At 40.7% G+C, this 27,223-nt stretch overlaps 1 long non-coding RNA gene across 19 annotated transcripts; it reads right to left on the bottom strand.

Moving 5' to 3' along the window:
• Positions 1–396: 396 nt before the first annotated feature.
• On the bottom strand, positions 397–27,066 carry LOC130142802 (uncharacterized). Of its 19 annotated transcripts, none has more exons than XR_008819523.1 (11): positions 26,782–26,923; positions 17,577–24,359; positions 17,209–17,259; positions 15,863–15,984; positions 15,393–15,549; positions 13,254–13,388; positions 11,848–11,951; positions 9,024–9,197; positions 7,772–8,307; positions 5,254–5,356; positions 397–1,238 (listed from the first exon to the last, which is right to left on the bottom strand). It is a non-coding gene; the product is annotated as an uncharacterized LOC130142802 (long non-coding RNA). The 19 variants fall into 19 exon arrangements; XR_008819517.1 differs by having other exon boundaries at positions 15,863–17,259; positions 17,577–17,643; positions 24,222–24,359; XR_008819519.1 differs by adding an exon at positions 5,467–5,556 and having other exon boundaries at positions 15,863–24,359.
• Positions 27,067–27,223: the final 157 nt, after the last annotated feature.

The following is a 27,223-nucleotide window of genomic DNA, read 5'->3' as shown; positions in this document are numbered from 1 at the left end:
TGAGTGCTATCAATGTTATGTCTGCTAGCCGCCTGGCCTTGAGAAAGTTAAAAGCCTGTGATAATACTGAAATTGAAGACAAAAAAAAATGTAGGCTGACTGTGGCAGGGCAGAGATCTGGAGGGGAGCTGTGTCTGGACGAGGCTGCTTACAGGGTCAAGGCCTGATTTTTCATAATCTACATTCATATCTACAGTTGTTGTGTGTCAATCTTCAGTCCTTATCTTCCCAGTGGTATCTAGGCACAGTGTTTTGAGTGAGAAAAAAATGAGGTTATGAGCCAAAGCTTACTCATATCACTGGAAAGCAAAGAGTGACGCAGGTGGGCTTCATGTCATGTCAGTTGAAGCACTTTTTTTCCCCGTTATCTTGAGAAAAAAAGACGACCAAAACCAATTTTGTATAAAACTTTAGCTCTTCAAAATGTTTAATTGACAATTGAAGGGAAACAATGCATTTAAAGGTTGTGGTAATTACATCTACTTATATTTTTGTTCCATAAACAATGTTTTGTTAACTTTCCAAATTATGCAGTGTTGTTTGACCTGTTTTTTTTAAGATGCCTGAAAGGATAATAAGGGATTTGAATGGCAATAATTTTGGGCATAAAGTTTGAACCATGAATGCACCTATTGTTAGCATACAATGTAAAGATGCTTAAAGAAGGGCGGGGTGAGGGAAGTAAACCTAGGTCAGGAATGGAAAAGTACTGTTTTGGGAAAGGCAACAAGCTCTTTTGTTTCAGTTTATTGCTTATCTCTTATTTTTTTCAAGTTGCATTATTGCTTTGTCACACAACTCATCTACAGTATCATTTACAGTCTGACCAACAAAAGTTGTTATTAGAATTAGTGGGATTTCATAGGCCCTTCGGATCTTGTGAATGCTCTAACTCTAACAGTGAAAGTACACACGTATTAAAGACACCAAGCTAACATGAAATGAAATAATTACTTTACAATTAATTTGCAGAGCCATCTGGCTTTCTTCTCAAAGCTTGTGTCACCAGCATGAAGATTATCTGGATATTCTTTTGCTAGCCACTTGAGAAATATTTGGGATTCAGGAGACGATTCAGGAGACAGAAGACGCGCTGAAGATCTTGGAAACTATGTGTCAGCCTCGGTGGCTCCAAATGGAAAAAAGGGCTGCAGAGAAATCCAACCAACAGCAAGCAACTGTTCTGAAGAATGCGGCTTAAGGTTTTCAAAGTGGAGTCAGCCTGCTAATGCATGCAGCTGTAGTGGAGGAACACACAAAAGCAGAGAGTAGATGGGTACAGGCAGAAGCACTCCCGTTTCATCAATTCTGCATGAAAGATTTTCCTTCATGGTACTTCCAGATTGAAATGTTCCTTACTCTAATTGACCTTAAAGAATAACCACTGATGGAAAGATTTACTAGCTGATAATTACAGCCCTTCATTTATGAGATTTAGGTTTTCGATCAGAGAGCCTGAGAATGAAATAAGAGTCAAACTGCTACTGAGTCCAGAGCATTGAGGTGCAAATCTTTATCTGAGACTGCTGGAGGAAAAGAAGTGTATTGTCGCCTTGAATTTCACAAGGTGACATAAAAATGAGCATGTCTTCATGCAGTATAGCTTTTATTGCAGCAGCTAATTTTATCCTGATGACACAAAATGCAAAACTAATGTTGGTTTCTGTTAAGAATAAAGCCCTGTTTGTTACACTTGCTATAACTTTTACTTTAAACTTGGTAACTATAGGAGGCACAGGTGGTGCTGCCCATAGCTAAGGCTGCCCATGCTTTCCCATAGTAAGATTATTTTTTAAAAAGATGTTTACATTGCAGCATCAAGTCTTAAAATACAGGGAAATACCAGAATTAAGGTGAGGAGTGCATCTTTATATTATCTCCTCCCTTCGCTTGCATGTACGATGTCATGCTCTTTGAGTACCTTTTCATAAACCTCTTTTTTTTCTTTTTTTTTTTTTTTTTCAGACTCTGGCTTCATTCAGTACAGAGAATGGACAATTCTCTGGGCTCGAATTGGGCTTGTTTATTGAAGAAGATTTTTGTCTGAGACATTTGATTCAGAATTTGGTTGTAGATCAGGGCATGTGCCACTGTGTGGCAAGAAGAGAAAAGATGGTTTTGTAACAAAGACTACCAAATGCTGCCCTTTATTACCACGCTGTCACTGCGCAAGCTTCTCAGAAAAAGCCACTGATAGATAGCTTCAGTTCACAGAGTTTACCATATCGTCACAGAGAGGCACAGGCACATCTAAGATATTCCAAGATGTGCAGAGCATCGCACTGAATGTTTGGGAAAACATGCAGCTGGTCACTCTGACCCAACCCAAAATCCGCACCCTCCGCCCCCTCAGGCTCTTGTCAGAATCCCAGCCTTTTCCAAGAGTTTTTAGTAAATACAAAGTGGAAATCTGAGTATGTTTAGACTAACAAAGTCTACACTAATTTATATGAGAAAATCTCCATGGGTTTGTTATAAGATTATGTTGTTGAAATTGGCTTCTTCCCACTGTTTCCACACCCAGACATGACAACAAATCTGCTGAGTTCCATGGCTTTGACATCTTACATAAAGAATTCAGGGTCAATAGGATGGGAGATATGGCTGTGTTAACTCATGCCTGTTTCTCTTGACAAAGTTTTGGCTAAAGAACTGAGTTTTCCATACCTTTCATCTAGTTGATAGTGAGAAAAAAAATACGGAAAAGATGACTGATGTTCTAGGTAGGGCACTTGCATCGATTTCCATATTTAAATATGAAATATTCTCAGAACGAAAGACAATATAGATTATTTGTCCAAATTAAATTCAACATAATGTGGACATAAATTGCAGTGGTAAGTGGCACTAGAGGAATGGTGATAATTCGCTACAGTACCACTTTACAAAAGTATATCATGCTTTAGACTGCTGTCTAGACAAATGTCTTCTTACAAAGATACTTCAGTAATCTTGGAAGTGCATCATCTAAACCAAGTAATAACAATTTGAGTTACAAATTCGAGCTGTTCTTATCTAGAACTTAAGGTCAGTAGCAGATGTTACAAATTCCTACAGACGCATGCCCAAAGACAAGGATTATTTTATTTTTTTTTTTAATGGCAGAAATCTGCTAGCTATTCTTGCCTTATCTGCAACAGCTGAGCAATCTTTCAGTGCCATGAGGAGATTGAAAACTTGGCTCATATCTAGCATGGACAAGCTTGCCTTAATCACATTGCTCTTTTACATGTGCACAAGGACATCAACATTGACAGTGCTACAGTAAAGCAGCCATTTGCTGAAAACAACTGTCAACATTGTCAAGTTTTTTGGAACCTTTTATAATGTGATTTGTGTGACAAAGCTTGTATAATTCTGTTTATCAGCTGCAGCAACAAATTTCCATAAGGGAGATGTATGGAGAAGCGTACTGGAGCTGGATTTTCTATTACCAGCTCCTACCTGACACTCTAAAGCAAAGTAATTAGAAAACATTACAAGATAAATGAACCACAACAGCCAGAGCTTCCAGTCCCATTTAAACCGGTTTTAAGAGTTTTCACAAAAGGTTGCAAAAACCGAAGTAAAAAACATTTTGTCTTTCATTTAAAAGTCAGGCTTTCTCTAAATCCTTCATGCATTTTTCTTTCTATACTAATCTTGCCATTGAACCTGTAAAGGTATGCTTGAAAAAAGAATCATAATTATGGTGCTAATTGGCCATAATGTGTGGTGCTAAACCTGGGATTTTTAAAAAACCAACATGAAATGCTGGAAATAGGCACAGAATAAGTAAATACTACAAAGTACATAGTAGAACACTGCAGAGACAGAAACCTTATTTAGGATTAGATTAATTTAGACTCGGGACTGGTGCCTAACCTGTGCCTGTACCAGTTATTGGCAGTTCTGAGCTCTTCCAGCACATCTCAAGACCAGTCTTTTAGCATCTGCCAGTCTTCAAGTTACTGGGCCACTAACACAAATCTGCAAACGGCTCTTGGCATCCTTGGCACCATGACACTTCCAGCTCATTATATTCTGCTCTCACATTTTCTCAGGTATAAGTGGTTTAAAAAATCATATAATCTGATGGTATTAAACAGTCAGCATTTTGTTAATAACAATTTGAAAGTATATGAAGTTTGCTCCAACCAAATTTCATTCCACGGGCTTAGTGCCGTTTCTGATTATCTTAAGTCCTAATTCCTCTAGCTTGCCTTTTCTCCCTTTCAAACAACCATTCTTCCTATTGATCCATAAAATATCTTGTAAAGACAAACCAGGCATGTTTACTCAAAGAGATCCTGTCTCACATCTCAGGTATGTTATGAGGACAGCTTTACATTTACCCCTGCGGTTCTCTTCAGAATGTGCATTAATGCCTTGGGGGTACCCAGTGCCCCCTGAACTCCTGCACTGCCCCCACGGAATGCTAACAACTGCTCTAAACGATGCCATTAACAACAAACTTCCTCTGTATCATCTTAACCACAATTTCTAAGGATGCATTTTATATATGTATCAGCTGTAGCCCTGTTGATGCTCTGAGCTGTTAAAATTCATTTTTCTAACACATACTTGCAATGCCTGGGAGATATCTCAGCACAAGCTGTACAATTACTGGTATTTATCTTGAATTAAGGAGGGGGGAAGGAGGAGAGGAGGGACTGTGGGCACAGTACACATCAGACCCAGAGAGTTTCATAACTCCCAAGAGGATCTAGCGCACACTGTCAAAGTGAATGGTGTCTCACAGTTAATTTGGTTGGTGGCCAGAGGCTACAAATAATTCTCTTGCCCACAACCAGGGTTACTCAGCTGTATAATAAGGATGAAAGCCCTGGCTTCTGCAAAGACTCAGAATCATGGCCATGGTTTTGCCATGCAGGGGAAATGTTAAGTTATACAGAATTGTATAGGTGTTGCTCAGAGCTTACAATGTAATGCATTTCTAATTGTTCCTAAAGTTTAGGAGGAATAAAACAGTTAATCTTCATGATGACAAAAGGAAGCAGGAAAATAAAGTGACACACTTGAATGAACTGTGAGGAAATAAAGTGCACAACGTGATAATGCCATGACTCTGTGCTACTGCACATTTCTGGGCTGAAAAGATATGGCTTGATGGGTAATTTGTCATGCTGTGCAATAGAGAACAACAGTAAAGAGACTTCAGACAGAAGAAAATTACACAAATAGTAGGGTGGAAAGGTATAATTGAGGATGGCAAAAGACTGAAAGATAGACATTTAAAATTACTGTACTGACCTACTAAATGCACTTGGGCGTGGAATCCTGGCCCCACAAGAAGAGGCATTAAATGACTGCAGGCTGTGACACTGCTACAGGGTAATGCCAATCTTCCAGAACTCTTAAAAGATAAAAGCATCCAGTGTTAGCCAAAAAAAAAAAAAATCAGACCCTTGTTTTTTGCAAGCATGCACAGGCTGAACAGTGAATTTACAACAAGGGAAAATGTACCTATGGCCGTGCTGGTGCCTGGTATCCAGACCCATGGAACAAAGACCTTGCCACCTTCTTGTGAACCTCATGAGGACTCGTCCTCTGCCACTGGGACATATAGTACACTGTTAGAACAGCCCCAGGGAGCTGAGTATTTGCTGCTACTTCAGCTGATTTGCCCTCTTGCCACTGAAGAGAGGTTATACCCAGAGATACCAAGACCTAAGTTTGCTTCAGAGAAGCTAGCAGAGGCAAGGGCCAACACCAACGTGTCCTTCTCTGTTCAGTGTGTCCACTGCTGTCCAAACGCCTAGTTCCTTAGCAAAAGCTCCTGAGAGGAGTTTAAGTCTCTCCCTAGGACATGGAAACACGTACTAGAGACAGAAAATGAGATGCCTTCCAATAAGCCATATACAAATAACCTCCCTTTTGTCCTTCTTTTTGTTCTTATTTTCCCAGCACGTCGGTGACAGTGCACTAAGGCAGCAGCAGGAGACCTTACTTTTCCTTTTATTACTGACTGGTGTCAGAAAGATGCTGTGAGTGCATATGAAAAATATCTGAGCCCTTCATAACCATTAGGGTGAAGAAGGCTACCAGTGATGGAGATAAGGTCTGTCACTGATGGCCCCAAGTCTCCACGAATGTAAAATGTTTGTGTTACTAGGTAACTTCTCACGTCCACTGATGCACTTCTGTGTAACACAAAGAACACCACCAGCGCATTAACAGCTTTGTCTTTTCTTTGCTTCAGAAGGCTTTTAAATTCTACCTTCATTTCTGCGAGTTCTTTTATCCAAGAGACATCACAGCGCACATCTCTTTCTCCCTTCAGGCCTACCAGAAACACTAGGAAATCATTCTGAAACAAGCTTCCTAAGGTTTCCTCGTTGTGGATACAGTATGCTGGCACAACCGGGAAAGCACTGCTGATTTAATAGTTTGCCAGGCTCCTGAAGCACCCACTCTGCATGAAGCCTGAACTAAAGAAAGCCAGAGCAGCTGCAGAATGAGACACTATCCCATTGCGGAGATAGGCTAAACCATTTTGCTACTGTGCAAACATTTTGACCATAAAAATAAATGATCTAAATTGTGAAACTGTAGCTAGCCTCCTGTCAACTTAAATAAACAATGAAGCAATCCAGAGACTCCAATAGCAATTGTTGTTCCATGACCTACGCTTTCCAAAAGGCCACTTCTAGTGCATTTAAGTACTAAATGGAGAGAACACTTCAGTAACATAAGTTTCTGTGTTTGTTTATCACACATCATTTGGTATTAGTCAGGGCCTTGTGTGATTCTGGGGCAATTAAATTTGCCAGAGAATCCACCCACTGCTACAGATGCACACTGCAGGATGCAGACTGTCATTTTTAAAACTAAAAGGGGGGTGGGGGTGGGGTTGCCTTTAGTGGCAAAGAAAATCTTCCAGATGTTGACTGAAAATAGTCATGCAGAGATGCATGCCCAAGTTTGCAGGCAGCCTAACACGGTGGCTCTAACAGGCATGAACTGCCCCTTGATCTTAATTATTAAACCGAAAACTTGGTAGCCATTATTTAAATGATCAGCGATGCTAAGTATTTCAGACCTGCTTGTTATCCTAATCTCTCTTCCCAGACCTTCACATTCTTGCCAAATTTCAAAAATTTCAACTTCCCTATATCTAGTCCCCAAACCTTCTGTTTATTGTGCTGACAACTCGCAGTACCAATATTGCAGCCTGCAGCTCACTTAAAAATGAAAAATTGTCTGGCATAAAATCAATAGGATGCAATATAAGATTAAATGCCATACAATGCTGAATTCATTGTATCATTTCGGTAGAGACTTGCATATTATTTTTTTAACATACTTGCAGCAGTGCCTGAAGTCTCAATGTTTTGCAATAGAAAACTCCAGCAGAATTTAGGTCAAGTCAGCTGCAGCATGAGATAGGGTCATAAAGAAAGCATATCATAGTATGCCAGCCATAAGTAACAGTTCTGATTCAAGTCCTCATGTAAAATAGTTGTGTTGCACTCATGTATCTTATCCGTTTCAAAACCTGCGTGCTTTATTGACATTTCCCAGACTGTAGTATATGAATATAAAAGTAACACAAGATCCAGGACCTCAGCTGGCGTAAATTAGTGTCTGTTCAGTGGGAGTGATGCCAGTTGTGTTGGCTGAGGGTTAGTGCATGGAAAATGACTGGGAAAATATAGATGGAATTGTGCATAATGTTTCCTATTAGTAATCTTATGTTCAAGCATTCCCAAAGAAATGACAGGCTGTCTCCTTGTCCTCACAAAAACTAAAAGACAATAAAAAAACTTACCTTCCCTTGAGGTTTACTCGTCGGTCAGCTACAAAAGTCACAGTTGATCAGGCAGGGGCATTTGCACCATTTTCTGCTCTTAGGACACAATTTATTACTCATCAACCTTGAGAAAGAAGTTAGGAACGAGAGAGGGAGTTGATCCTTGCCAGAGTGCAATCCTTCCCTTGGCAAGGTGAAGTTCCTGCACCATTCCCCTGGCACAGCTGTGTAAACAGGTATGCTTCTGGTCTGATTTATATAGCCGTAGCTTTAGGAAGAAGTCATGGAATGAAACCTTGGACAACTCTCAGAAGAAAAACTTCAGCTTAAAAAATTGTTCTTAGCACTTAAGACTGAATACTTTATTCACTGTAAAGTAGTCCTTCATGCCGGCTTTAATATGGAAAACAAACTCATATAATTGACAAAAGTGGTAAGAACACATGAGTGTACGTAGAACAGCTCCACTTCGCTTCCTTCTGGAGATGTTGGCTTTTCTGCTATTCGGCAGGGAGTGGTGGAGTGAGAGTGTTCAGAAGCAAGATAACTTTTACCTGAATAAATTCGTTATGAAATTAAAAAAAAAACAAACAAACAAACAAAAAAATTCAAATTATGAACTGCTTTTATACACAGTAAAAAATCAGTAAATCAGTAAAAAAAAAGGCAACCAAGGGAAATTACAGGACTTGGGCTCATTTCACGCTATTTTGACTATACTTATGAGCTAAATAGTGGTATTTTGGCCTTACTAGAATAGTGGAATTTTCAAGACTGTTAGTTTTCATTTGAAAATGGACAAGGGCTACCCCTAACTACAGGGTCATAAATTGATCTCCCTATTTTATATTATAAGTAAGCTGGCTTAAGTTGGCAGAATCACCCAGCGAAGTAATTGCATTAACCCACAAACTCTTCCTCAAAAACCAGCATTTAAAAAGCATATTCTATAGCCTGAAGTTTTAGTTTCATCCTTATTTTCCCGACAACATTCCAACTCCCTTTCTCAAGCAGCTACACCCGTAGCCTTTGCCCAGAACGTTTACAAGAGGAAGCTAAGCTGCAGTTACTCCTTTCCTGAAAAGGATGTCCCATAATATTTCATAACCTGTCATTTCAGGGATAGAGAATGGAGCCCTGAAGCTCTCAAAACTATGCTTACATGTCTTCAGTAGCTCTAAGTCTGCATTTGCTGGACCAAGTGGGTCAAATCCATCACTCTGTCCTCCCTGATTCATCTGTGACAGAAGCAAGTACGTCCAAGCCATACCTCAGCAGATATAATCTGTACTTGATAGCTCTCCTCTCACTCCACTGCCCATGGCTGCTCTACACTAGGAGTCATACCAAGTTACGGGCCGGGCCAAGACACAGAAGTTGTGGCTGCACTGTGGTTGCTGCCATGCTGCCATGAAGAGGACTCTTCATCAAATGTGTGTCATTCCTGAAAAAAAAAAAAAAAAGCAACCCAAAAAACGAAGCCAAGGCATTCTTCCCTAGAGTCTGCATCTATATAATCTGTATTGCATTTCTACAAACACATCTGCTAGACAAGGACACGTTTTCCACTTCCATTTGTAATCTCAGCATGAACTCATCCAAACAGCTCTGCAGGACCATCCCAAGAAAAGGTGACCTAGGCAGACCCATTTTGTGAATCCTATGACTGCAAGCATTGATAAGGGAAAGGAAGGACCTGCCAAGGCCCTGAACACCCAGACAGGGTGTAATGGCCCTGATAAGCTTCCCCCAGGGACACCCATGCCCCTAGACCCAGGAGCTCCATTTAAGCTCAGCCCAGGGCCTTAATTAACTAGAGCTATGTTTTAAGTGCAGTAGTCTCTGGATGGACAGTAGACCTCTGCTGTGGATTGCTGTCTCCTGGATAGACCTCTGCTTTGCCAGAGCTTTGTCACCAGTCCCATCTTTGCCCTGTCCCCTGGATGGACAAAAGACCCATGCTTTGTCCCTGGCCCACCTCCTCCTGCTCCTGACTGCTCTCCGGGTCGTCCCTGGACCTGACTCATGACTTCATCCTGTGCAGACTGTCTGGACTAATTACAGTCTTCATCCTGGACCATATGACATTCACATAAAATCTAATTAGAGCAGCTCAGTACATACTTACCTCATCAGAAAGCTGGAAGCATTAATGTCCAAGCAATACTTGCCCAAAGTCATTAAATGACCAAGTGAGAGGATCGTAGTAAGCACCCTAAGTTTCTATTTTACATATCTTATCTATTTCAACTGTTGTAAATACTATTATAATCACTCCAGCTTCATGGCAGCTGATGTACTATACATGTTTGAGAGGGTGGTATCAATTAACTACGTTATCTATAATGCCATGCCTGCAATTACTACTACTTCACAACTTATCATTAATGCATTTGACAGGGTTTTTCCAAAGTAATATTTATTTAGAGGTTAATCAACATTCCTAAGACTGCCATTTATTATAATCTGATTTTGGATAATTGTCCAAATCAGTGGCTCTTAGAGGCAGCAGTTTTTTCTCAGTCTCAATGAATACGGTACATTAATGCCAAAAAACAACAGAGGATTAGAATTACATTTTTGTACATGTAAGCGGCTAGTGCAAAACTCAGTTCTTCAGAATGAATTCTGCTATATTTTTTTCTGCCTGCTAGTTGGAAGGCTGGATAATGCTTGCAGCCATACTAAAAGCTGGGAGGGTGGGACAAAGAGAATAAGTCCAGGTGAGGTTAGTTCCCTACATCATTCCATGGAGCAGGAAAATGGAGTAAAGAGAGAAAGAACCTGTATAGTCACCCTTTTGCACTAGGAATTGAGACTGAGCAGGTAAGGAGTGGACAACAGCCGACATATCTGTACACAATGCAAAACATACAGACTTTAGCATGCACCTCCATAAGCCCTCAGATTCTGTGATAATAAATATTAAGTCCAGCGCTTAAAATATCACAAATGTCAGAATCAGTTGCCATGCAGCTCTAAGTTGGCATACAGGCATGCCAACAGCTTTTAATCACTTCCTCCCCCTCTTTGGTGCCAGATTCCCAACTGAAGCCTCAGACAAGCACACACGACCCGGTATTTTCCTGGCGAATTTCACTTTGGCAGATATGCTATCTGAGCAGGCGGCAGGTACATTCCCAAGACTGCCCCTGAACTTCTTCCATTATTACAAACTCTGTAGGTTGTTAGAGATGCCCAGTTAAACAACTTCACACATTTTCTTAACATATGTAGTCTAGAATACCGCTCCTCCTGTTCAAGTAACTGCTGAATCACTCTAGAAAATCCAGGATAAAGCACATACACAAAAAGGATACCTTTAAAACTTAATAGTTGAAATTTTGCAACTCACAATGAAAAATCTTAATGACAAATGTTAGGCAACATTGCATATGGCTGTGGTACCAGATCCACTTAAAATAATAGTTTTCAGATCAACTATTCACGTAGTATGAAAGGCTTAAAACACGAAGGAGGCCCATTTACCGGTTTATTAGCAAGCACCTTTTGTGGACACCAGGACAAGTGCAAAGTAAACCTCTTACCTATTGAACAGGACATATTCATAAACCTGGAGCTTGCAGGAGTTTGGGAGACCACAGCAAAATATAAAAAATGGTCTGCAGGAACAAGAGCTGAATCATTTTTACATGAAACTAGGAATGCCTCATGAAACCCTTTATTCCGCTGATCTTTTCCAATGTTTATTATAAATACTTCTTTTCAAATAATTAATTTGACAATACACCATATTGCTGATTTGCACTAAAATGTTTTAATTCTAAAAGCTTGTAACATTTTGAGGTTTTCGGGTTTGCTTTTAGATACTGTCTATGAATCATTCCCTATCACATTTATACTTCAATTCTCAGGCAACTATACTGGCAATTAGTATGTAAAACAGTTATACAAAACAGCAGATCAGTCTGTAATAAATCATACTTTGGCAGAGAAGGTCACTATTAATTTATTACTTTAAAGTAACTTATAATCAGTGTAACTGTTCTGCAGTAAACATTCCTGGGGAAGCTCTCCTCTTTCCTCTGTTGACAGAATCCTGGAGCGCATTTAAATTAATGGCATATACGTACCTAAGTTCCCACAGACTGCAGCTGCTCACTCCTTCGGTGCCATGGTATAGATCTATTCACACATATCCCAGAACCACTTTTTGCTTTTTTAACTCCAACAAAATCTAGGAAGACAGGTTTGTAGCCAGTTAGGTATCTGTAGATCCCAGAACAGGGCTTCCTATGGAACCAGCCCGTCATCCAACACCCGCACACGAACACCGTGTGACAGAGGCAGCGCTACAGCCTGCGCTGAGCTGCACCAAGGCTGCTCTGCACCAGACGCCCAGTCTGTGCCCTACCACGCCATCTCACCCCTCCTGCCTGTACCCTTTGCATTCCGTATTACGCAAGCAGACTGGCTACCCAGTATTCTTGCATGTGTCAGAAATTACTTCCTCTGCCCACATTAGCAACTTCTCCCCACTGATTCTTTTAAATCTTTTAAATAAAACCTAGAGGTAGGGGCATTTGAAGTTCTTGTATAGGTGTGTGTATAGAGCTCTCTCAAGCACAGTAGTTCAGCAGAACCAGTAACTCACTGCAAGGTCAGACTTTTTTCTCTCATTCACCTGCCTCCCCTTCCCTTTCAGTGGTTTTAATTCTCCTTTTTGAAAAGTTGCTCTCATCTTAGGACATAAAAAATGGAAAAGCAGATTTTCTGTCTTCCCCACTCTGCCAAGGTTGGACCAGACGATCCTTGAGGTCCTTTCCAACCTGGAATTCCATGATTCTATAATTATCTTTTTCACTGCCTTCAGCTGCATTTATACCAAATCTGACTGTTTCGGCAACACAGCATGCATCTCCCTCTGGCTACGAACAGCCATTGCCACAAGCAGAATTATTCCTGCTTAAACACCCTCTCTTTCTTCTGATTCCTTCTATACCTCCTGCCTCACTCTGTATTTAGTCCATATTCTTTCCTAACTTAGGGACCTACACATTTCCAAACTTTTATTGTGCAATTTAATTCCTAAATAAAGTTCTTATACTTTGAAATGTGGCTCCCTACCACCGCTAACAGCCACTTAACCGGACAGACATCTCACCTTATTGACCTTAAACCTGCCCTACGCCCTTCCCTCAAAACTGTTCAGAATACTGCAGCTAAACTTGCCTTTTTCCTACAGCACCTCTGTTGTCTAACTCAAAATTTACTTTCTCTTTGGGAAAAAAATCCCAGCTCCCCTTCTGTATTAGGAAAACTGACATAACAGTGCCCTCCCTCTCGCTTGCCAAATGCATGTTTACATCCCTTCTGCTCACAGACTGCACAATAGTGCAGGGAAGGCCACATGCAACTTCTCGTACGTATGTTTAGTGCTGTATGCACATATTTGGGTACATTTATGAATGGGGGGTTTCACAGGATCACACTGCTATTGTAACTATGTATTTCCCTCCTGGCAGCTGTCTGCTCTTACCAGTGGAAGCAGATGCTCCGTTTTCAGCTTTCCCACCCCTTTTCAAGCCCGAATTTGAGGCATCTTTGTTGTGCGCAAGTTCTCCAAATGCAGCTGCTTTTTAGTCAGTCATGTTTTTTCCTCGGTCCTTTTCAGCTGGGTGTGTTTCAAGTATAGAAGAGTCAGAATTTAGGTCCTGTTTTCGTTCTGATGGCTCCAAAATAACATGAGGTGCTCCTTAGAGAATTCCTTGTCTACATTTTAGTCTGATGCTGATCTTTAAAAGCCTTCAAACAACTCAGTTCACTTTTCTTTTTACAGCCATACTCCTCTCCTTATACGTTTGCCACATTCTTAAATGTTTTCCTGGTTTTTTTCCCTGCTTATTTATTGTATTTGATCCATAAATTCAAAGAGCATGCAATGAGCCTTTATGTTTGTGAAGTACATGTAAGTTGATGGTGCTATAAAAGTGGCCTGAGGAAAACTAAAATAGTAATAATAAGCTGGGCATATGATGATCTAGAGTTGTATAATATGCCCATTATCATACGATCTGTGCATTTTTGTCATAGCTTTTTAGCACCTGAAAAACTGAATATAGGCCAAATGTTGTATCTCTATTTTACGTGATGGAGAAGGGAGACAGATTTTATCTGCAATATGCTCAGGCTGACTTTCTAGCATTTTGGAAGTGATTCTTTAACAAATGCTAGAAAAAAAGACATCTTGGATTAAAAAGCTAAAAATCATAAAGCTGAGAACATATTACTTAGATGAAGATTTCTGTGCCCAAGTGATACCACTACCAATTCCCCTCATCCCTTTCTTTCCCTGAGATCTGCGGCTAGGAAGAATCACATTTTTGCCCCTTACATAGTGGCAACAGGGCAAATCTTGTTTCCCCCATTTCAGCATGGCAGTGTCAGGCCCAGCCTTCACTGTATTTTGCAGTGCACCTGAGTAATCCTGCCACTCAAGTACGAAACTGAAATTTTATTTGTTCAGGATGATGAACAAGGTCAGAGCTTCCTTGTCCACGCCACACTGAATGCACAGCAGGCTGAGCTGAGACTAGTCTCTCTTTCTACTTCCCCAGTTAGCACCCCAGCAACCTCGACCTTGTAGCAAGGACAGGCACATGATAGAAGGGAAATGTACAAAATTGTCATGTGTGCTGCATCCTTCCACGGAGGCTGAAAGTTTCACCTCTCTGATATGCTTAGTTGGCTCAGAGTGAAAGTTCTTGAGAGCAATCACAATCCGAGGTCTCATGTGGCAATCTGCAGAACGAATGGGCCAGACCACAGGCAGATTACCCACTGATTCTTCTGCAGAGAGTCAAGCATGTTCAACTGGTCCACACCACAATCACAGTTCTTAAACAAAAGCTTTACACATTTGTAAAGGCATAGACATAAATAAAGGCATAAGCCTGACAGGGAGAAGCTAGCGTGTGAAAAGGTAACAAGTTTCATTAGATAGCAAAGTTTGACAGAGTTTCTAAAAAGGCCATTCCAACCTAATCAGTGGAGAGAGTATTTGTGCCATCTGCACTCAGCAGGGACTGGGCTGTCAAGAAAAGGTGGCAAATAAAAACAGTAACAGCAGTAAATGAAAATAATATGTAGAGATACAAATGTAGCAAACCAAAACTCTAAACCAGTTGGATTTCAGCGAGAATTACTGCATCTCTCTCTAGACAGAAATGTGTTTTTCTGATAGCAATTGTAATTAGCAAGGCATTCCAGTGTTCCAGCCTAGCCCAGGTGAAGAAAATGTTTTCCCTCAACAAAATTAAGACAGGATTTTTTAAAAATACATACAGTACGTTAACTCATGGATAGCAATCACTCGTTTTCATACTTTGTAAATCAAACTACACTGGAAGTGTGCATCAGTTGTACCAGTTAATAGGTGGAATTCTGAAAGAGTTTTGAATTTGAGCCAAGGCAACTTTGACATAACTACATTTGATCTGCAAAGGATCTTCTTCAGAATGACAGTTTTTAAAATAAATGTGGTTCATGACTATGCTTCTTTCTCTGCATGGAAAAATGGAGACAGAAAATCCCTTATTTCTGTTAGTTCTTTGCTTTGATATTTTAACTAAGTAGTGGGGCAGACAATAGGAAAATTATTATTTTGCATTTGACTTACTTCTGTGCTAAAGCATCTCCTTTATCCTCAAGTCTTTTGGTTTGGTTTCAAAATGACTGTTAAGCTCTTAACTTCTGTGGCCCACTAAACAGCGATACAGGTGGGTATGGCTGCTGCCAAAAGAAAGTAGTCTGATTTCTTAGTATTTTTCCTAATCCTTTTTCAGAAAGACAGAAAAACAGACTAGCTTAATGCAATTAAGAGCTGTGCCTAAGTCTCATGGTAATATGAACTATGATCACTGTTCTTCAAACAGTAATGGATCATCAAAAATTTCAGAATTTTCATTCATCAGGACATTTTGAATGTTGTTTTTAATCTGAGAATGACAGCTGATAGGAGGCTTGAAATGAAACACGATTTTATCAAATATGATAAAAAACCTGGTTCTTTATTACGACAGATACAAACGCCAAGATCCAAGCTTCCACAAAGTACCTCCTGTGTAATTATTGAATAAAAACACTTACTTGGTATTTGGCTTTTAAACCCTGAATAAGAGAAGTATGTTTTGAGAGAGAGGTACTTAAAACGTTTCCATGGATACGGGATGATGCCAATCAGGTCCATGTTTTTATCTGAAGGGGTGCCCCTGCAGAGACATACAGCTTAGTGAGTGGTTGTTTATACAAGCAAGTAAATAGGAACCTTGTTTATTTTACAAAGAGCTCCTGACCCACACTTTTTCCCCATTACTTTTTTAGAAGGAACATTTTGCTCTTTTTAAAAAGTATATTGTTGTAAAGTACACAGTTTTGAAATTTTCCCTTAAAAGTTGTTTTGAGTTTATGGCATAGTTTTCAAGCAGAAAATGGAGTATCTGGGTATGTTACTACCAATCCTGGCAAATCTATGTTCGTGACTTTTTTTATTAACTCTGCAAGACATACTGATGCAAATTACATGTATTTCAACCACCAGAAGCCACTTCCAGGAAGGAGGGAAAAAAATAAAAAAAGCAAGGGGCAGATATAAATGATAAATACCCTTACCTGAATCCAATAAGGACAAGAACACCAAGTTTTGATCGCTTCTCTCAGAAAAGTCTCCATTTACTTTAGCTCCCATTTTAAAAGTAGTTGGTTCCTAGATTCCCACTGCATAAGTGCTACGAACACGTAATTTTGACATCCAGTCTCTCAACACTGCATGCTTTCTAATTTTGGGAATGAGATTAATACCTCCTATTTGAGAGGTTTTAGTCTTCTAATATTTCTTTGGATAAAAAAGCACAATGAGTTAGTGAAAAGAAAGGCCATCAACTTTAATACTTAACACAATTTAATAACCTGAATTGAAATATGTGTGTGCTGTATTTCCATTAAAAAAAAAGTTTCCTTCCAGCCACAATTAATAGAACAAAAACCCATCTTGTTCAGAGATTATTCCAGGAATACTGTAATTTTAACATCTATGTAAAGGAGGAAAGTTTTTTGCCACGTACAAGCAATTTGGCCTTCCTTCTTCTCAAAGAAGCGATTCCTGGATAAGATGACCGATTTGCTATTTTCCATTTGAACTCGCAAGCGTACTTGGAAGGGGGACGGCAATGCTGTGTTCATTTGCCAGTGCTGACAAAGGTCTGCTTGTCAGTGATACCTTTTACAGCTAAATTTACTCGGGAGTGACAGAAGCAGGTGCACCTTGGCCTGCCAGACACTTGTGCACCCGCATCACGCAGCCTACAGGTCAACATCCAAAGGAGAAAAAGCCCAGGGCTGCGGAGCAGAGGGTGAGTGAGACAAACACAACCCAAACTGGGGGGTTTCTCTTCAAAGCCAGCTGGTCTGGCTTTATTCTACAGGAATTTTTTTACCTGCCAGTTTGATCAACGAAGCCCTCAGCAGGTGCTGACGGGTACAACTTCCTGGAGAAGCAGAAGAAGGGCACTGGTGAGTTTTAACAGAGAAAACGATTAAAAAATGATTTTTAAGTCTTTGGAAGTTGCTCTGCTTGCCACGGCACTGGGTGATTGGGCTCCAGGCTCATGGCTACGCTTACAAAGCTTTCTTCAAGAGAAAGCAGATAAGCTTTGTAGCATGCTTTGCATTTTATTTGATACGGTGCTTGATTTTAGCTACTGTTGCCAAGAAAAGTTTCTTGAAAGTGACTGGATATTTATAGTCAGTTTCTTTCAAACTATTTCTATGAATCTAAATGGAAAGAACATAGAGGATTACATACAAGAACATCCGAATCCAGACAGCACTGGGGGTGTACTCGGTGCCTCTCCTCCGCCCCCGTCTGCCTCCTTCAAAATAAAAAAGTTATCCTCGTAATTTCCAAATAAATAGAAAGGATGTGGTGTCTGTAGACTGTTTCTGGTATTTGGAGCTTCAGCAGACATTCCAGAGCCTTACAAACTCCTTCTAAACATCAGCATAAGATTACTTTGTGATAAATATGGGAGTGAAATTAACAGGGTTTAGAACATTTTACAAGACTTGGTAATCAAAGGATTATCACAAAAAACTGTTGCCTTTCGCTAAAGTGAAAAGGTAAATTACAAAACAGAGGCTACATGAGAGCACTGCTGGGCATGATGCTTTTTAAAGAAATCATAAATTTACACAACTTGCCTTATTTTAAAACCACAAATTATGCCCGTGTGTGTATTCTTTAATTTGTGTAAGAGCTGGGAAACTAGACGAAGGGGAAAAAAAGGATTTATTTTTCTAGAACAATAAGATTTCAATTAATGTGAAAATGTAGGAAAATGTGACCACATGTTAAAATAAATATTTTGGAGGGGAGAAAAGCATTTTTATTATGATTTCTATTTCAAGAACTCATTCTTTTAACTTTGTTTCACAGTATTCATTACAAATTGTTGTGTTAAATTGAAAACATTTATTTAAGCAAGTAAACAGACAGAAAATTTGACCATGATTCTTTTCAAGTAAACAGATTCCATATTCACAATCCACATGCACACCATAGAAGACACTAATGGGACAAAGAAAGGAATCATATGTCAATATACAGTTGAACTATTTCTGTACTCAGTATTCCCAGTATGCCAAAATGAATGATTTATCAGCAATGGATAGCCTAAGATTAGGCTAAATAACACCTGAAGCCCTTTCAAACAACCCTGTTCTGTGATTTTTTTTTCAGCTAGGCTGCTTGGTGTGGGACTGGTACAGCTGACAGGGAACTCCAACCTCAGCAGAGGTAGATCAGGCCTTAATCCTCATCTGTTTTCTTCATTTTGGGAGACAAGAGAAGCACAGCAGAGATTATTTTTGTTTCTGGAATGTGCTATATGAAAATAATCACAATCTTGTTTGCTATAAGAATATCCTACTGTATGTGAGACTAAAAGAGCAGTAGAATAAAGCACAGCTAGTCAGAGCATAAAGTAAACCTCCAAATAAGAAAGATACTTTCTCGGATGAAGTATGAAATGTAAAACAAAACAAAACCCGCAAAACTAGAGCTGCTATTAAACAAGAAATGCCTGTAAAACATTGCTGTTTCATGCATAACATTTGTAATGTATGGAAACCAAATCCCCTATAGAGTCATTAAACCCAAGCACTGTTAAATCTGAAGACAGTAAATAGGAATGGCAGTTCCTAGGAGTTAACTAGACATTCTACATGCTGCACTAACCAAGAAAAACATATAGCCTTTGGTTTAGAATCTTTAGTTCTGTATACTGTACATTCATTACCATTTTACTGTATTGAGTTTAAAGGCTCAGAAGTAGTAATTAATGTGACAAACTCCTGGATAATTTAATGAAATTCCAATTATGTCAGTCTGCATTTCACTGAATTTGGGGGAAAAAGTATTTTGTAAATAAAACTTCAGTACAGAATGTTTTACTTTTCTAGAAAAATATTGTTTAATGTTGCAAAAGGTAGAGATTACACACTAGATAACGTATACCATTAAATTCAAATAAGGGCCCTTTACTGGTCTTTTTGTTTCTCAGTTTTCTCATCATCCCATTTAAGTACATTAAGTGAAATTCTAAAATATTTCTATTATTAATGAAATACTGAGAGGTTAAGAAATAGGGAAACTGTATTTAATTAATGGAAACTTTACTACTATTTCAGTTAGAAACAGAATCAGCCCTAAAATGGCCAGTACGCTCATTTATTTCTTTACTAACTATTCCCCATCAACTAAGAGCTCTGTTGTTTGTTTTGTAAACTAAGGCAGTTTATTCTATAACTATCTTTTTATCTTCTTTATTTTGAAAAGCTACAGTCTAGCTCAGCTTTCAACCACGTTTGTCTTTTCCAATAAATCCAAGCTTTAGTGTCAGGAAGACATCTATATTAGTTATTCCATAGTGTGTGTAAATATAAAATGGGATTTAACCACAAAGCTTTGGCAAAACTCACAATTTAATGACTCTGTATTGTGTTCTTCAAAAGCTAATTCAAGGCTTTTCATACAGTGTTATATGGCATTTTCAAAACATATTGTGTCTATTCTCCTTTCACTTATGCTGGTGAAAACAGGACACTTTCCACTGAAGGCCATGAAGTTGCATTTAAAAGTTTGGTAAGACGATGAACTGCAGTATAAAAGTTAGGGGGGGAAAGTAGGATGAATTGCCTTAAATACTGCTTCATATATGAGCATTTAAAACATGCAGATTTTCCATTTTATGTTTCTGTTATAAATTTAAAGTGTGTGTGTATATATATATACACCTTTGTATCTAAAGTGTTTGTATGTACATGTATATATAAGCATATACACATACACTTTAAATTTATAATTATTTTTCTCTTGGTACAGTAAGCAAAATCTTATTCTGCTCTATATATATATATATAACTTTCTTCAAGGGCTTTTATTAATTCTTTTTTGCTGTTCCAAAATCCATTGGTTATTGGTGTGAGACTGCCTCCCTGAACAAACACACGCATGTTAGGAGAATTCAGTCTGCTGGCAATGTACTGAGCGCAGCCTCGCCTGGGGTCTTTGTCACCCTTAAGCCATTGCAGTGGCAGCAGAGGGACAGCTCTGCAGCCACTCCCCACCCTGCACCCCACTGTGGCCCATTCCCATGTGAAGACACCCCTGGCATTGCCCTACCACTCCCCACGACTGCTCGCAGCTCCTCCCTGCTATCCCATTTCAAAAACGCTGCTGCACTGTACAGTTCACTATAAACGAGGTAACATGGACAGGCCTTGCAGCATGCCCCTTGTCACACTGTGCAGATACACAAGCTCTTAACTGAGTTGTCTTCTCCAATGGAAAGTGCTAAAAATTTACTGCATAGTCAAACTGGATTTTGTTCCTTTGAAAGCAACTAGCGTTATGAGGCAAGTACTTAAAGTACCACTTAAGAAATTTTCAATAAAGACAAAAGCAACTGTGCATTCTACGCGTATACTCTAAAAGCACCAGATTCCAAATTAAGTTCAATAAATAGAGCTTACAAAGGATAAACATCCAGATCTAAACTAAGGTATACTAGTATGCTGGGAAGCACATAAAACAACTGCACAGAATGAATGAACTAGCAGTTACTGCTTTCTTCATAAGTATATATACATAGGAATGCTAGTTCTACACATATACTTAAAAGTTGTGCTCACAGCATATGAATCCAATGTTAACATAGCTGATGCACTGTACCCTGAAACATGACATCTGTCACAGCAAAAATGTTAAAAGCTGATACCTACCTGCTAATGATTAATTCAGCAAAACAAACCTTTCATTTTGGTTTTGGTTTGCTTTTTTTAAAAAGCAAAAGAGCTCTCTCCCCCAATCATTTTCATCTCTCTCTATTTTCTTTTATTGCTATACCAATAACAATACAGAGGCATACAAAATCAATGGTTCCTATAGTTCTTGCTAGAGATATCTGCAGCATGCATTCTTTCTTCTTTGCTTTCTCAAGTGGTAGCAGGATACTCTCTATCCTATATAACTATATGCAAATAGCCTTTTCCCCAGTATCAATCCATCTCCTCAGCTTGAAATTACTGTAGTAGAATGCTTGGTAATAACAAATTAATATCATCTGCAATAATTGTAAAAATTAATGAAGAGTCTACTAATGTGGAGAAAAATAGAAGAGACTGAAATAATCTACTTGTGTATCAGGAGATAGTTCCTACCCTTGGAAAGATATGGCTGTCCATTTAATTATGTGTCCTTGCACTAACTGACTTCATTAGCCATTCAATCCTCAACCACTATGCTTTTGATAGCACTTTAGATCCTAGGCACATACAACCTAACTGAAATAAGATTTTGGTTTGTATTCCTCCTCAGAAATGTGAGGGAACTGGCTTTCACTTAAGGCAAAAAAGCACTTGTTCCTTTGTTCCTGGGAGAAACTATTTAAACAGTTTCAAAACTGCTGGGCTTAATCTGCAAAAAGAATGCAAGGAACTCCTTGTTGAATTGAATTTCAGTTTAATCCAGAAATTCTTAACTTGTCTGTTCCCCTTAGCAGCAGTCCCTTTTAAATTATTTCTGCCCATATGCCTTTTGCCCCATCTTCACCCTACCTGAACACCTAGACCCCAGGAGACCCTTCACTCTCACTTAAGAGCTAGAAAATCTCTTAACCCCCTTTCAGATATGTACCTGTTCTCCAGCCGTTGCTCCTTTGTCTGAGTCACAGCCAAGAGGACAACTAGGTCATGTCCAGAGATGCTAGCAGAAAGGGGCTTTACAGCACAGACCCTCCAACTATGGTAGATCTAAAAGCTAGTGCCACCGTAACTTAACTAGTTAAGTGTTACCGAAAGTTTAAAACCGGAGAGGGTAATGACACAGTGGGTCAGTTCAACAGGTTTTAATACACATTTAATTGGAGATTAATTGATTAATTAGTAAAGCACTTAAATTGTCTCTGCATGGTCCTTACTTGCCTGACAAAAATAGTAACCCCCAGTTTCAGAAACTTCTTCGATTTAGCAACCAGGTTTCTTCTCCTTTAACCACGTCAGTGTAGCTATGCAAAGTCACTGCTGAAATCAGATCTTGCTGGTCTGATTCGTGCAGCCTTGCAGAACGTTAACACCAGAAATGGGAACTTAAACCGGTCTCTATCACTCAGGACCTGTGCAAAGACGCTCCAAAAAGATCACACCACAGCAACAGTAAGTTCAGATTAAATACATCTAAACCAAAGTACATATCCAAACATAACCTCTGAGGCTTACTTCCCTTTTAACCTCAGTAATATCAACTTTTTAAAGTACTTCCATGGGAAGAGTTATAACCAATGACATCACAGCTGGAGGCTCATGGAAGTTTTAATATAGACGAACATAAGTGGCCCAAGCACATCTAAAAGCTGACCCAAATATTGTGCAATGAAATTTTATGGCCACAGAGGTTACAAGGTTGTCTTCACTTATCAACAAGAGCTGTCAGCCCTCACAAGGTCTCTCTAAAATATCTAATAAACGTTTTATATTAATTATTGTTTTGATAATAGATATATTAGTATTACAGCAGCAGGTAGAAGACACATTTATGGATCAATACTTGTGTTTGGAGCTGTTAATATGCGAAAGAAAAACAATTTAGTACTGAGGAGTTTCCAAACACCTAAAACCAGTGGCACTTTCTCAAAATGTCCACAGAATACCCTATTATTTCTTTGTATCTGCATGCAAGCATATCTGTTTAAAAGTTTGCCAACAATACCTTTATCCCCTCATTCCATGTACTAGTCTATTGCTGTTGTATTCTCTACTCAATTTATGCTGCAAATATCATACAGCATACTCTGTTACAATATGCAGGATGACTGACCTTGAAAATGTGCGTATCATTTACTCCAACTCTGGTTCCAGAAAGTGGTACACAATTTGAAATAAAGGCAAATTGTCAGAGAAACAGCCATAAAACTGGGTGCTTAGAGAAAATATACCTCTAAGTATAGTCTGAAAAACTTTTGAGAATTGCATTTCTCAAAAAAAAACCCAAACAAACAAAAAAGCATGAGTACCGTAACAGCAGCTTTCCATGGGGTACACTGGAATTGGTATATGTAGCCAGGACAGGGCACCATAGTGGCCTTCAGCAACAGGAGATGAAGTTGACCAATGTTCTTCTACCCTTAGAACGTGTTTCGTTTGAATTTTGTTTGAATTGTGGCTAGAGGCCTATCCAAAACAAATCTCTGCTTTGCTTGGCCCTCAAAATTACCATGAATCTCATTGTCTACACAGATGCAGATGCTGATCTAATTTGTAGCAGCTGCAGAATACTTAATTAAGCCTTTTCTGGCCATCTATGGCTGTCTGCTTCTGTATCACATCATCATGCAGTGCAAGACAGACAAATGCTTGAGTATCACACAATTAGCACAGGGGTGCAATCATATTTTTTGTTTTGGGTTGTGCATTTTTTGGCAAAGTATCTGAAAATATCACAATACCTTAGTGAGGCAATTCCATTTCAGGAAAAGAGAAGGAATGCACAGCCTAAAAAAACCTTCCTACCACCCCCCAACCTCTCCCAAAATGAAACGGGATCACAGGGAGATTCCCTTTATTCAGCTGAGGGCAATCACATGGACAAGCAAATGCGGTCGCAGTAATGAGAAAGGTGGTCCTTACTTAAAATGCTAATTCTGAAACTTAACTTTTGGGAGCCTTTCTTCTTGGAGGGAAATAGGAAGAACTGTCCTAGCAGAAACTCTTTTTGAAATGACCAGCTAATGGTGGAGAGGCTTAAACCTTCTAAAGCTGCATAAATTAACAGTGAAATACACAGTTATCTTTCCCTGCATCTACTATAGAGGCGTTGTGTGAGGTACTGGAAGGCAGAAAAGATTTTAAAGACAGGGACTCCCAGAGCTGTACTTTGCAGTTAGCAGGAACCTACCAGATCCATTCTGTAAATTCAAGTGTCCCCGCAGCTGCTCTGATTTAGTCTTTGGTTGGACACAGGCCCTTCAGAAGAAAGAGTGACTGAAGTGCAGGACATCTCCCTCTGGCAGGCTCTTCCATATTACCAACCGATCTGAACAGTAAAGATACCATATTTCTTGGGTGAAGGCTGTTCAATAATATAGGTAGACTTTAATCACAGTTGTATAAAACCATATGATAAATTAAACTTCCACCAAATGCCCTGCTTTTTGAAAAAAACCCTAATGTTTCTCAGGCATATGAGGATGCAGAATAATCAGACTAGTGAACAGCAGTTCACGAAAATGACAACATTTCCAAAATTATTCTTCAAATACATTCCTGCACTTAAACCCTATTAAGATGGAGAATTGATTCCAAATTTCCACTCTAAGCTCATATTTTATCTATTTTTATATTTTTGCATAGGGAAAAAAAACCATTTAGCTTGAAATTTCACCTAACTTTATGACAGAAGAGACTGGGGGGGAGGGGGCTGAACTGAAACTAGTTACTGAGCTTTTAAGTTTATCTGACACTACAGTTTACTAGTTACTGAGCTTTTAAGTTTATCTGACACTACAGTTTTGCTTGCTGATTTCTGACTAGCACCAAAGAACTACAAAACCCTTGATACATTTCTTCAACACAAGTCTAGACTCACATTTTTGGAGTCCCTAAATCTCAACACAGGAAAGGTTAGTAGGTTAAATTCTTCCTGCAGTTACACTGACTACATGTGTTGTCCCCCTAAAATACATACATGTATATATAAATATGTAGATTTGGTGGAACATTACCATAGGACGATGAAGACATCTGAAATCTGAGAGACAGTGGCTGGTACAGGAACTGGAGTTACAGCATAAGCAAAGATTAATTCTGAGGCAGGAACAGGATCTGGGTGGCCACTGATGTAGGGCCAAGCTTCAATTTTAGGGTCTCATCTCAACCTCTCAGAATACATTTGATTTCAACAGACTTTAGGAGACTTTGGATGTGGTGCAGGAGTTTCACAGCACCCCAGTTCCATGCCAAGCATGAGATTCAAAATCTCTGTAGCTGTTAACTCCTTCAGATGAAAATTCAGCCTAATTTTCAAACAAATGGCAGACCTCAAGCCTATTTCCAAAAAGTGTGTGTAGTAAACAAGAGTGGTTATCACAAGGTCCAGATCTGACTCTAGTATCAATCTGCATTGTCATTGACAAATTAATAAATACTGCCTTTACACTTTTAGGACAATTTTAGTAATATCTAATCTTTGAAAGAAAACATATTTGTCTATGAAGTTACCTCCTCTCTCTAGTTTTAAAACTGTTAAAAAAGAAACAAAACATTACCATAAAAAAAAAAATTCTTAGATGAAAATAAACTTTGGACAACTGTTTACGAGGCATTTAAAGGACAATACCAGCCTGCAAACTACAGTTTCAGAAACTGCCTTTTGTAACAATGAAACACTTCAGATTACTAGAACTGGATCAATTTAGCAAAACAAACAAACCCCCTTTTCATTGTTGACTTAGTGCATTTGGCAGCCTTTTTCCCTCCACAGTCAGTCTCTCCCCTGCAAAGGCCCTTGAAAAAATCAACAAGCACCAAAAAAGCCCATTTTTTTAAGAAAAAAAAAAAAGTGTGGGGAGTGTTAAAAAAGCAACTTCCCAAAAGCCTGGGAAGTAACAGATAATGCCAGAGATTAGTCTACATCCAAGCTCTCCATCGCGACTAGAAACACAATTTACGCTATCTTTCCAGGCATGGCTACCCCCTCCTTGCCACCACGGCCACAAGGCCGCTGACGGGTGGCCACCAACACCCAGCAGCCTCCCACCAGCCCCTGCTCAGTGTCAGCCATGTGCTGCTTGAACTCCTACCAGCCCTGCTCAGTGCTAGGGGCCTGCACGCCGCAGCCCTCCCCGCAGACCCCCGCAGACCCCCGGCTCCCGGCCTGGTGGGCAGCGGCGGCCTACCCAGCCCCGCGGGCCCTTGGCCACCATGGTTGGCTTGCACCTCCCGCGGCGTGCTGGCACCCCCGGGGCCTGGTGGCACCTGGTGACTGTGCTGCGGCCTCCCAAACCTGTAACACTTATTTATCCCGAAGGTCGGAGAGGTGGGCTAAGCCTGTGGAAGGTTTCGCAGGGGCCCGGTGGGGACAGAGCAGCCGGGGCGGGGCTGGGGGTGCTGCTCGCTTCCAGCCTTTCCCAGCGCCAGCCCTTGGCCGGGACCTCCTGCACCCCCGTCCCGCCTGAGGCTGTCACGGCCTCACGGGGCTTTGGCTGCCCCACTCCGACCGCAGCGGCACCGCTAAGGCTTCGCCGCCTCCCTCCCCCCGGGACCACCCGCTCTCGCGTTACCCGCCCGGCCGCGCTGACACCGAGCCCCGGCCCGCCTCGGCGCCTTCCCGCGGAAACGGGGAGGAGGCGGCGGCTGCAGCAGCAGCGGCAGCACCAGCACCAGCAGCAGCAGCAGCTGCACCCCGGCACTGCCGAGCGCCCCCAGGGGCCGCCCCCACGCCGCGTGTGGCAGCTTACCTCCCCGCACGGCGCAGGGGCCGGGGCGGCCGGGCCGAGCCCCGCTGCCGCTGCCGGGGTCTCAGGCGGTGCCACGGGGAGAGGGGGGGGCGGGCGCGGCGCGCCTTGGGCCGCGCTGCCAGAGGAGATGGCGGGCGGTGGCGTACCTGCCGCTGCGGTGCCCTTCGGCCAGCAGCACCGGGCCGCAGAGACCCCCGCCCCGGAACAAATAAGTCAGTACATAACCAGAGGCCCGAGGGAATGAGCTGCCGGGGCGCGAGGGGTCGGGGCAGGGGGTGGTTGCCCCTCCAGGCCCGAGTGTGCCCGGGTGCCGGCGGGGAGCCCCCGGCCACAGCCACAGGTGCACAGAAAACCGGCCGTTCTGGTGACAAAATGGCACCCCCGGTGCCACCCTGCCCTGCCGTCCTGGCGGCACACCCGAGGCAACGCCTTCCTCTGCCCG

This window comes from Falco biarmicus, chromosome Z, assembly GCF_023638135.1.
Source record: "Falco biarmicus isolate bFalBia1 chromosome Z, bFalBia1.pri, whole genome shotgun sequence".
Lineage (NCBI taxonomy): Eukaryota > Metazoa > Chordata > Aves > Falconiformes > Falconidae > Falco > Falco biarmicus.
This window is presented reverse-complemented; position numbering and strand designations above follow the sequence as displayed.